This window comes from Panthera tigris, chromosome B2 (assembly GCF_018350195.1).
Source record: "Panthera tigris isolate Pti1 chromosome B2, P.tigris_Pti1_mat1.1, whole genome shotgun sequence".
NCBI classification, from domain to species: domain Eukaryota; kingdom Metazoa; phylum Chordata; class Mammalia; order Carnivora; family Felidae; genus Panthera; species Panthera tigris.
Window position 1 is genome coordinate 1,731,265 of NC_056664.1, and position 12,318 is coordinate 1,743,582.

The 12,318-nt window shown below is 42.6% G+C and overlaps 1 non-coding gene across 1 annotated transcript; it reads left to right on the forward strand.

Moving 5' to 3' along the window:
• The first annotated feature begins 4,212 nt into the window (after positions 1-4,212).
• On the forward strand, positions 4,213-4,286 carry TRNAT-UGU. Its single transcript has one exon. It is a non-coding gene; the product is annotated as a tRNA-Thr (tRNA).
• Positions 4,287-12,318: the final 8,032 nt, after the last annotated feature.

Consider the following 12,318-nt stretch of genomic DNA (forward strand, 5'->3'; position numbering starts at 1 on the left):
TTAGAAAAATCCGGATTCATCCCCTATACCAGGGCACTGCCATGCAACAGGAATTCTGTCACCCAGATGACAGAGAATGGCAGAGAGAGGCAACCCTCCACGTCCGCCAATACTGGTCAACATGTCAAACACTTTCTGGATGCTGGCTGGACGGAGAAATTCTTAGGGCTACAGCCTCTCAAGACAACAATTTAGAAATAAGCATGGAAACATTTAAAAACTTGGCAACATTTTACCAACAACTAGAATTTTTAGCAAATTATGTAACCTATGCCCCAAATCTAATTGTGAGATTAATATGTTAGGAGAGTTTATATTACTCTCCACAAAAGGAAATCATCCAGGAGCCAAGTTCACAGGAACTGTTTAGTCAAGTAATGCTTCTTTGATACATTTAGATTCTAAGCAGTCTTTTTTTTTTTTTAACGTTTATTTATTTTTGACACAGAGAGACAAAGCATGAACGGGGGAAGGTCAGAGAGAGGGAGACACAGAATCTGAAACAGGCTCCAGGCTCTGAGCTGTCAGCACAGAGCTCGACGCGGGGCTCGAACTCACGGACCGCGAGATCATGACCTGAGCCGAAGTTGGCTGCTTAACCGACTAAGCCACCCAGGCGCCCCTAAGCAGTCTTAATAATAAAAATTTATATGTATTTTCTTCCATGGGAAACTGGTCAAAATACTGTATTAACTGAAAAAAGATTATAAAACAGTTTATGTAGTACAATCCTAAATTGGACATTGTATTTCATGTGTATTAAGTCTGAAGAGTTATTTCCTCAAAAATTTAACAGCAGATATCAAGACAGGGAATAGATTTTGCAAAGTCATTCAGTCATGAAGGCATCTAGGAATATACATTTGTAAGCTTAAAAAAGTACTCTAATTCAACTTTGGTTAAAATGAAATTTATTTTCAAAATTATAATCACAGTAGAATTTAATTTAAAAATCTTGAAAGAAGAAGGTGATGGGGCGCCTGGGTGGCGCAGTCGGTTAAGTGTCCGACTTCAGCCAGGTCACGATCTCGCGGTCCGTGAGTTCGAGCCCCGCGTCGGGCTCTGGGCTGGTGGCTCAGAGCCTGGAGCCTGCTTCCGATTCTGTGTCTCCCTCTCTCTCTGCCCCTCCCCCGTTCATGCTCTGTCTCTCTCTGTTTCAAAAATAAATAAACGTTAAAAAAAATTTTTTTTTTTTTAAAAAAAGAAAGAAGAAGGTGATGGTTTACTCAAGTGCTTTTGAAAATACAAAAAATCATTTTGTTATAAAGAAAGGGGAGGGTATTGGAAAATATTTCCATTCCAATTGCTACAAAAATATAGAGCATTTGCCAGGTGGAATTAAGGTCATATTAAGGTTTTATGTATATATAATTTAATACATATTAAGTACATTAATACATATTTATATAATTTATATGTATAAATATAACCATCTTCTCATCAACAAATTGAATTACTGGCTAATATATTTGCTGAGATGAGCAAGAAGCTGTCCTATTAAATTCAAGGATTTTAATAGTAATTGCCTAAATTTAGGACTTGTTAATAAAATATTTTGTCATAGGAAACTGTATTTATTAAAGATACATGTTTAAAAAATTGAGTTTGTTCTTTAAAGTTGTAAATTATGTTTTTTCCAACAAATTTCCATGCCAATCCTGGTTAATTAACCCACTATAAACTTACTGATCTTGTTATACTTAATTTCACAGATAAGTAAAGCCAGAAATTCTCTATGGGTTAGGAAAAGTATACTGTCCAAACCTTTTATAGAAATACAGATCTCGGGGTGCCTGGGTGGCTCGTTCGGTTAAGCGTCCGACTTCGGCTTGGGTCATGTTCTCGCGGTTTGTGAGTTCGAGCCCCGCGTTGGGCTCTATGCTGTCAGCTTGGAGCCTGGAGCCTGCTTCAGATCCTGTGTCTCTTTCTCTCTCTACCCCTCCCCTGCTCTCACTCTGCCTCTCTCTCTCAAAAATAAATAAACATTAAAAGTTAAAAAAAAAAAAAAAAAGAAATACAGATCTCTCCTCTTTTCAAGGAGAAGGAAGTTTTCTTGATGTTGAAGGATAATCAACTGAAAACAACAGGTGTAGAAATGAAACCTTACATTATTTCACAAGGAACATACCTGTAATTATACATAGTAGCGGTTTCTTTAGAAAATTTAAAAATACCTGATTTTTACAAAGATACTTCCATAATATGTTCATACAAATTTTCCCTAATCCCCGTGTGGCCTATCTTTGACCTCGGGACAGCTACTGATGTTATTTCAGTGATTTAGGATCAAGACACAGGGAAGGTCTGTGTAGGAGGAACAGACAAAAAAGATAACCTTTTTTGACTTGATAAGTTTGAGGCATTTGTTGGGAAAATCAGAGTTCCAACAAAAGGCTAAACTACAAATTTGGAGTTGGATGAAAGGTTTTGAACAGCATGAAACTCAGTAAGATTATCTAAAGGAGAATGAATGGAATGGTAGGAGAAATTCCTAGGACCAAGTTCTTGGAATGCTGTATGTAAGAGTCAGGTAGGAAAAGAGCGCTCAACAAGACGTGGGGAAGGAATCCTAAGAAGTAAGGAGAGAACTGGGGATAAGATTTTAACGGGAGACAAGGAATGAGAGAGAGGCATGCAAGTGATTGTCAACTCTACAAAATGCTTGGTAAAATGAAAGTTGCTAAGAAGAACTCTTGGTAAAACAGGAGTCTGAAGGGAGCCTTTACAGACAGTCACCTCTGCACCATGGCCAGCCTGCTGCTGGGAAGTCTTTGCCTTCCCCTGCCCTGCCCTCGTCCAGCTGTGTGCTTGGGCCAGTGCTGTCACCTGATACAGATGCCCTGACCTGGCCAGGCTGACATGACCCGGCTCCTGGCTGCCTCTTCAAGGATTTTTGGATGTGGTGGAAAGGAAAGGATCAGGACACATCCTGGCTGTTGGTTTAAGCCCAGTCATAAACCTCGAGACCTTCTCTCTCACATAAAGATAGCTATTGTCCAGTAAAAGAGAATAAAGCTTGAAAGACACAAAACTAAACATTTTCAACACAAATAGGGAGGAGATGAGCAAACGAAGAAAACTTTAAAAGAAAAAAGAAAACTCCTGGGTTTTGAAAGTGAGAGATAATACTGGATTTTTGTCGTTGTGGTAGATGATTATTCAGAAGTATTTGCTGCCTCTTCCTGGGGTTAAAGATGATTACTCCCAGGGGCAAGGTTACTTCCTGGAGTACAATGATTACTCCCAGGGACAAGGTTACTTCCTGGGGTCAGTTGATTACTCCCCCTCCCCCCCATCTTTAATTGCCTCATTCACTTCACCCTGGATAATGGAATGTGAGCAGAATCGACAGGTTACTTTTGAGCAGCAGCAAACAAACAGTCCTTGATTTGGCCTTTTTTACTCCTCTGTCGAGAGAACATCAGTGCGTCAGGTAGAGGTGACCCCACCGCCCTGGGCTGGGTCACGATGGACAGAGGGCATGAGCAAGAACTAGACTGCTGCTTTTGTAGTCCCTAGGATTCCTGGGCTTCTGTGATCCACAGCACTTGGAAAATGCTGTACTAACAATGTGGTTGGATGAGCGTCAGAAGAGGAGCTTAGGTCTTGACCCTGGTGTTTGCCTGAGTGAACCTGAACAAGTCCCTTACTTCATTGGTGTTGAATGTAAAATAGGGACAATAATGTGCTCAGCACCTTGGGGTTGCCATTCGAGTTCAAGGGGGAAATGCATTCATTCATTCATTCATTCATTCTCAAGTCAGCACACAGTTTGGTTTTGGCTGCAGGAGTAGAACCCAGTGATTCATCTCTTACATACAACACCCCCGCGCTCATCCCAACAAGTGACCTCCTCGATGCCCATCCCCCATTGTCCCCACCCCCATCAACCTTCAGTTTGTTCTCTGTATGTAAGAGTCTCTTACGGTTTGCCTCCAAAAGGGGAAATAAATTTGAAAGCTTTCAGTAAATTGTAAAGTGCTATAGAAGCGTGAGACATTTACAGTATTATTTTCACTTGAAGTCTGGACTCAGATACGCGGTCTGAGTGGCCTCATTTCAGCTCCTGGTTCAGCCACCGCTCAAGGCACACAAAGTGCCTGCATATGAATGAAACCAGCCCGGAAAGTCCTGTTTCTCAAAACAAAACACAAGGTGCGGCGGGGGGAAGACGTGAATTAAAAGGTACTTATCGAAGCTGGTATTTTGTTTGGCTCCGTGGCTTAGCTGGTTAAAGCGCCTGTCTTGTAAACAGGAGATCCTGGGTTCGAATCCCAGCGGGGCCTGGCCCCAGCCTTTTAGCTGGGGAGGGGGCGCGCGGCGCTGGGGGCCACCTCCTGGGGTTGAGCCCACCCTTAAGAACAAGAAAGAGCTACCACCAGTTTTGAGGATTTTCTGGAACAAAGGTTTTTCTGACTCGGGCAGAGATTCGATAAACCGGGAACCGGTGATTGACGATTAAAAGCGGGGCGTCTTCGGGGCGATGCTGGCGCATCCGCTTGGACAAAAGAGCGCGCCGAGCATCCTGCAGAGGTCGTGAGGACGCGGCTCCTCCCCCCGGGGCCGCCGCACACGCGCGGTTTGGCTGCGTTGTGCGCACGAGCCGGGTTCTCGGCCGCGTTTGTGGAATGAATACACGAGGCTTGAATGAGTGAGGAATGGAGCCTCAGGGCGTCGTCCCCTATTTCCTACCCGGTCCGAGGAAGGTCTCTCCCCTCTACCGCCCCTCCCTTCCCCGCCTTGTCTCCTGGTGTCCTTCCCCCGCTCTGCCCACACCCCTCCCCCAGCCCCCCTGCTGTCCGCCTAGTGTCCTTCCCCCACCCACAACTCCATCCACGCCCCTCGCCTAGCCCTCTGCCCTGGGATGGAGGCCTTTAGTCGCGGCCTGGGTCCCCCAGGGGGCCGGGAGCGGGGGTGAGGGGAGAGCGTGAGAGCGCAAGGTCAGCAGAGGGGGGGTACCCGCACCCCTCCTCCCGAAAGTCGCAAGAACAATATTGTAGTAACAACATGTTTCGGTTTTTAATCTCCCAATGGAAGGGTGAATGAAAAGCAGCAAATCAGAATACTTACTCCAGTATGATTTTATTTCTGTACGTTTAGAAACACAAAACTGCTGTGTGTGGGTGCACATGTATTTAGTCAAGCAGAAAACATGAGCGAAAAGAAGGGCAACCACTACGGGGTACTGGCTACTTCTGCAGAATGAGATGGGGCCGCGTCCTCATTTCCCATTTCTTCCACGGACTTCCACTGCAGCGTGAGGGTCTCCGCGGCAGTATAAGCAGGGGTTCCCGGCACAGTCTTTACCGTAGAAACCCCAAGGCTTTTTCAACATTTACTTACTTGCTTAACTTACTTACCAAAAGACCGAGTTTTTGGCCTGTAAGGAGGTATCTCCTCTCAAGTACGAGAAGATTGGACACCTGTTGACAAAAGACTCAGTGACTGTCCTTAATTTGCTCCAGTGACTGATAGCTTTGGGACAGAGGAGCACAGTCTACTGAGAAGGTGGGATTGTCCACTCCCAATCGGCAGGTCTCACCCATGGCCAGCTTGAAGGAAGGACACACTGGGGACAACGTGAATTTCGAATGTATTGCCCTCCATCTTGCCACTGCCTGTCACTACTGATGCCAACTGACAAAAATATTTTAAACCTAAAGATAAACTCTTTTTGGAAATAAGTTTGTTGGTAGTTATGGTGTGAGCCTGTATACAGACATACCTTCAACTGGTCTGAAAACGGGGTGTGCGTGAATATAGGCACACTTCTGCTGAACCTGGAATGGACGTGGTCACTGAAAAATATACGTGTCGATGGCACATTCCCTTTTCTCTATGAACTGACGATACTCCACATGCTCTGAGCTCAATGAACTGGGCAGCCGATATAATACTTCTGGGTTAATTAAGAAAATACGGAGCATCAATTTTTCCAGCATCCCCCTGCCCCCGGCATTGCTTTTGAGCACCATGCGTGGACTAGAAGAAGAAGGAGTAATACTTGGGTGTTACCAACTGGCTGTCTGGGTAGCACCCAAGCTGGTGTGATGTCAAAGGCACCGTATTGGTCTCTGAAGCTGTGGCCTGATCTTGGAGGAAGCAGTCTGAGGAAAAGATGTCAGATAAACCACAAGTGCCTAAGAACAAAACTTGTGATAGCTTTATCTACGTCATCAATGAGAGTATCCATACTTATATATTAAAAGATAGAGGGATACTTGGGTGGCTCCATCGGTTGAGCGTCTGAACCTCAGCTCAGGTCATGAACTCATAGTTCGTTGGTTTGAGCCCCACCTCAGGCTCTGTGCTGACAGCTCAGAGCCTGGAACCTGCATTCGGACTCTGTGTCTCCCTCTCTCTCTGCCCCTCCCCCACCCATGCTCTGTCTCTCTCTCTCTCTCCTTCAAAAATAAATAAACATTAAAGTGATGTGTGATATATCTTAATTTCTATGTATTTTATTATATATGAATAAGATAATTTTAAACAGTAATAGATAGTGACATGTAGGCTTTACATGTTACCCTTTAAAATATTATTAACCTTATCAAGCATATTTTAAGACTGAGTTTTTACTACTTTGATTTTAACACCAATTTGAATGTTATGAAGAACAAGTGATTTGCATATTGACAAGAGTACGTCAGGAAAAAAATGTGCTGAAGAAGTACTCTTTTTAAAATTAAGACTATTTTACATGGGGTCCCTGGGTGGCTCAATCGGTTGGTCGCCTGACTTTGGCTCAAGTCATGATCTTGGAGTCTGTGAGTTTGGGCTCCGCGTCAGGCTCTGTGCTGACATGCTCAGAGCCTGGAGCCTGCTTCGGATTCTGTGTCTTTCTCTCTCTCTGCCCCTCCCTTGCTAGTTCTCTGTCTCCCAAAACTGAATAAAAACATTTTTTACAGGGGCACCTGGGTGGCTCAGTCGGTTAAGCGGCTGACTTCGGCTCAGGTCATGATTTCTCCGTCCGTGAATTTGAGCCCCGCATCGGGCTCTGTGCTGACAGCTCAGAGCCTGGGGCCTGTTTCGGATTCTGTGTCTCCCTCTCTCTGACCCTCCCCCGTTCATGCTCTGTCTCTCTCTGTCTCAAAAATAAATAAACATTTAAAAAAAATTTTTTTACAAAATTAAAATTGAGACTATTTTTTTTTTACAACCATTTCAAGTTCACAGGAAAATTGAAGGAAGGTACAGAGATTTCCCGTAAGATGCAAAGCCTCCCCACCTGGGTGGTGCGTCTGTTGTTACTCAAAGTTCATCATTTACATTGCAGTTCACTCTCGTACATTCTATGGGTTTGGACGAATATGACATGTGTCCATCATTATGGTGTCCTACAGAATAATTGCACGGTCCTAAAAATTCCTGGTCCTTCCCCTATCCATTCCTCCACTCTACCATGAAACCATGGCAGCCACTGAACTCTTTCCTGCCTCCATAGTTTTTGCCTCTTCCAGAGTGTCGTGTCATCCGAATCATACAGTACACAGACCTTTTTTTTCTATTTTTATTTATTTTTGAGAGAGAGACAGAATGCGAGTGGGTTTGGGTTGGGGCAGAGAGAGAGGGAGACACATAGCGTAGGGAAACATAGGGACACATAGGGAGAATCTCAAGCAGGCTCCAGACTCTGAGATATCAGCACAGAGCCCGCCGCGGGGCTCAAACTCATGAGCCATGAGATAGATCGTGACCTGAGCCGAAGTCCGACACTCAACCGACTGAGCCACCCAGGTGCCCCAGTACACAGACTTTTAAGATTGACTTCTTTCACTTAGTAACGGCACTTAAGGTTTTTTGATGACTTTTCATGGCTTGATAGATCATTCTTTTTTATCTCTGAATAATACTCCATTGTCTGGATGAACCATAGTTAATTTTTCCAATCACCTACTGAAGGACATCTTGATTGCTTCCAAGTTTGGGAAATTATGGGTCAAGTTGCTATCAACACCTATATGCAGCTTTTTGTGTGGACATAAGTTTTCAACTCCTTTGGGTAAATAACAACGAGTGTGATTGCTAGATCATGTGGTGAGAGTGTGTTTACTCTTGTCAGAATCCAACAAACTGTCTTCTGAAGTGGCTGTGCCACCTTGCATTCCCACCAGGGATGAATGAGCGTTGTTGTGGCTCCACACCCACACCAGCATCTGGTGTTGTCGGTGTCCTGGATTTGGATCCTGCTAATTGGTATATAGTAGTAGCTCGTTGCCGCCTTAATTTGCATTTACACAATGATGTATTATGTGGAGCATCTTTTCTATGCTAATTTTCCATCTGAATATCTCCTTAGTGAGGTGTCTTTTCTTTCATTTATTTTTTATTAATTTTTAAAAGGTTTTAATGTTTATGTATTTTTGAGAGAGAGACAGAGAGAGAGACAGCGTGAGCGGGGGAGGGACAGAAAGAGAGGGAGGCACAGAATCTGAAGCAGGCTCCAGGCTCTGAGTTGTCAGCACGGAGCCCCACGTGGGGCTCAAACCCACAAACCGTGACTGACTGAGCCAGCCAGGCCGCCCCTCTTTGATCTATTTTTAAACAGTTTTTCTTTTGTTTTTGAGTTTTAAGGGCCCTTTGTATATCTTGAGTATCAGTTCTTTATCAGATATGTATTTTTAAAATTTTTTCCACTCTATAACTTGTCTTCTCGTTCTCTCAACATTGTTTTTTTGCAAAGTGAAAGATTTTAATTTTAATAAAATCCAGCTTATCAATTATTTCTTTTGTGGATCATGCATTTGGTGTCGTATCTAAAAAGTTACTGCCAGACTTAAGGTCATCCGTTATCTTCTAGGGGGGTTGTAGTTTTGCATTTTACATTTGGGTCTGTGATCCATTTGGGGTCCTTTTTGTTAAGGGTGTAAAGTCTGTGTCTAGATCACATTTCATGTGGATGTCCAGTTGCTCTAACAGCATCTGTCTTCGCTCCATTGAATTGCATTTGCTCCTCTGCCACAAATCAGTTGACTTTATTTGTGCATGTCTATTTCTAGACTCCGTTCTGTTCCATTGGTCTGTCTGTCTATCCTGATGACTGCAGCACACCGTCTGGATGACTGTGGCTTTGCAGAAAGTTTGAGGTCAGCAGCGTCAACCCTCTCTTTGCTCTTCTCCAACACCGTGTTGGCTATTCTGGGTCTTTTGCCTCTGCATATAAACTTTAGAATCGTTTTATCAACATCCACAAAATAACTTGCTGGGATTTTGACTGAGATTGCACTGAATCTATAGATGACGTTGGGAAGATCGGGCATCTTGACAATATTGACTGTTCCTGTCCATGAACATGAACTATTTCCCCATTTAACCAACTTTCCTTTGATTTCATTCATTAGAGTGTTGCAATTATTCTTGTATAGGTCTTTACATATTTATATTTCTTTTTTTGGGTGCTAAAAATGTTGTGTTTTTAGTTTCAGATTCCACTTTCATTGCTGGCATATAGGAGAGCAATTTACTTTTGTAAATTAATCTTGTATCTTTGACCTTACTAGCATCACTTATTCATTCCAGAGGGTTTTCCTCTTTTTTTTTTTTTTTTTTTTTGTGAATTCTTCTGGATTTTCTACACGATGATCATGTCATCTGAGAACAAAGACAGCTTTATTTCTCCTTCCCAATCTGTATACCTTTTATTTGCTTTACTTGTCTTATTGCATTAGCAAGGACTTGTAATACAATGTTGAGAAGGAGTAGTGAGGACATCCCTGCCTTGTACCTGATCTTCATGGCGAAGCTTCCTCTTTCTTACCACAAGTGTGATGTTATCTGTAGGTTTCTTGGATATATTCCTTATAAGGGTGAGAAAGTTCCCCTCTATTCATAGTTTACTGAGAATGGGTGTTGTATTTTGCCAAAGGCTTCCCTCTTTTTCTGCCCTTTGTGGTTTTAATTGAGCATTTTATATGATTCCATTTTCTCTCCTTTCTTAGCATATTGACTATGCTTCTTTTTGTTTACAAACTTGTTTTTAGTGGTTGCCCCAGAGTTTGCAATATATATTTACAGCTAATGTCCATTTTCAAATAATGCAATACTTGTCATGGGTAACGTGAGTACCTTGTAATAACAAAACATTCCTGGTACCCTCCTCATGTCCCTTGTATCATTCCTGCCATTCACTTATCAATAAGCAAACATAAGCATATATATATACATGAGATATATAAAGGAGCATACATAACTGAATACATTGTTGCTATTGTTATTTTGAACCAAACAGTTATTTGTTAGATTAAGAATAAGAAAAACAAAAGTTTTTATTTTACCCTGACGTGTTCCTTCTTGAATGCTCTCCCTTTTCTAGTGTAGATCGGAGTTTCTGACCTATATTGTTATTCTTCTTCTCTTTAAAAAAACTCTTTTAACAATTCTTGCAAAACAGGTCTACTGGCCACAAATTTGTTTAATTTTTGTTTACCTGAGAATGTCTTCATTTCTCCTTCACTTTTGAAGAATAAGTTTGTAGATTACAGAATTCTAGTTTGGTGAGGTTTTTTTTCTCTCAGCATGTTAAGTATTTCTTGTTTGTATAGTTTCTGAGGAGAAATCGGATATAATTCTTATCTTTGTTCCTCTGTCGATAAGATGCATTTTCCTCTGACTTCTTTCAGAATTTTTTCTTATTTTCCCTTCCTTCCTTCCCTCCTTCCTTCCTTCCTTCCTTCCTTCCTTCCTTCCTTCTTTCTGTAGTTTTAAGATGATATGTGTAGAGGGATGCCTAGGTGCCTCAGTCGGTTGAGCCTTGACTTCAGCTCAGGTCATGATCTTATGGTCCCTGAGTTTGAGCCCAGTGTGAGGCTCTGTGCTAACAGCTCAGAACCTGGAGCCTGCTTCGGATTCTGTGTCCCCTCTTTCTCTTATGCTATCTCTCTCTCTCTCTCTCAAAAATAAACATTACAATTTTTTTTTAAAAAGATAAGATGTGTAGGTATAGTGTTTTTTTCTGCTGTTGTTGTTTATTTCGGTTTGATTTTAGGTGGTGGGTTTTTTGTCTGCTTGTTTGGGGTTTTTTGGTGTTTTCTTGTTTTTTGTGGGTTTGGGGGTTTGGTTTTTTTGGTTTGTTTTGGGGGAGGGCATTTTTTATGCTTGGTGCCTTCTGGATCTGTGATTTGGTGTCTGAAATTAATTTGGGAGGAATTCTCAGTCATTATTATATCAAAAATGTCTCCCATTACCTTCTCTCTTTCTCCTTTCCTGTATTTCCATCATGCGTATGTTACACCATTTGTAGTCGTGCCTTGGTGCTTGGAGGTTCTGGTCTGGTTTTTGTTTGTTTAGTCATTGTTCTGTTTGCTCCTTGGTATGAAGGAGAAAAAGACGTTAACATTTCTCTCTCCTCAACCTTGACCACAATTGCCACAAGTTCTTTCTGAAAGACTTTTAGCAATTTCACTAAAATGCTCATCTACTTAACGATGTTACTTATGTTAAGAATTCTGTACCACCAAGCCAATTACCTCAAACTGAATTCCCTTCTGTCTTTCTGAACGACCAATTTTTATCTGAGAAAGTAATTGCTTTAATTACACAAAGTGCACAAGAATATTGGCAGCGGTAGATTGAAACTGATGTCCTCAAAGAGACTGGAGCGTAACCCGGGACGTGGGGTCCTTTAGCCCTCTACCGTGTTGGAGACGTGCACGCAAGAAGTAGTTTTACTTCTAAAAGATGCAAGAATGTATTTTGTAAGAACGCAGAGTTGACAACCTAATTCTCACATCCCCCACTATAAATACTGGTCAGGGGCTTCAATTCTTTCAAACTGGGGCAATTAATTGAAATATGCATTTGGATTGTCCACTCAATTCCTACCAATGCAAGGTCACTTCCCCATCCTTCCAAATCGACCGCCACCTAAGCAGCTTTCTCAGCTCTTACTATGGGCCAGCTTCCAGCGAAGACTGCTGCCGTGAGCTCTGTTACCTGTGCCGTGTGCTCTGAGACACCACCACGGCAGGGACTGGGCCCTCAGAGGAACAATCACTGTAGTGAGAGGATCCATCCTCGAGGGAGTGAGTAGAAATTCCAGTGCCCTCAGCGACACTGGCATTCCCACGGTGTGGAAATCAAGTCCCGTGTTTAACAGTTGCTTTGCTGGGCTGTGGAAGGTTGTCGCTCGTCTACCTTTTTGTCTAGTTTGTCCTGTTTCATCCTTGCCCCTTTTCAACTTGTCCATTGCTCCTTTATGTAATTACAGAAGGATGCAAATCACACGTGCTGCTTGCAGCAGTATTTGTAGTGAAGCTCAACATTCCTGTAGTGACCCAGCAAGCCCACTCCCAAGTACATACCTGTCCTGTCGTCATTCAG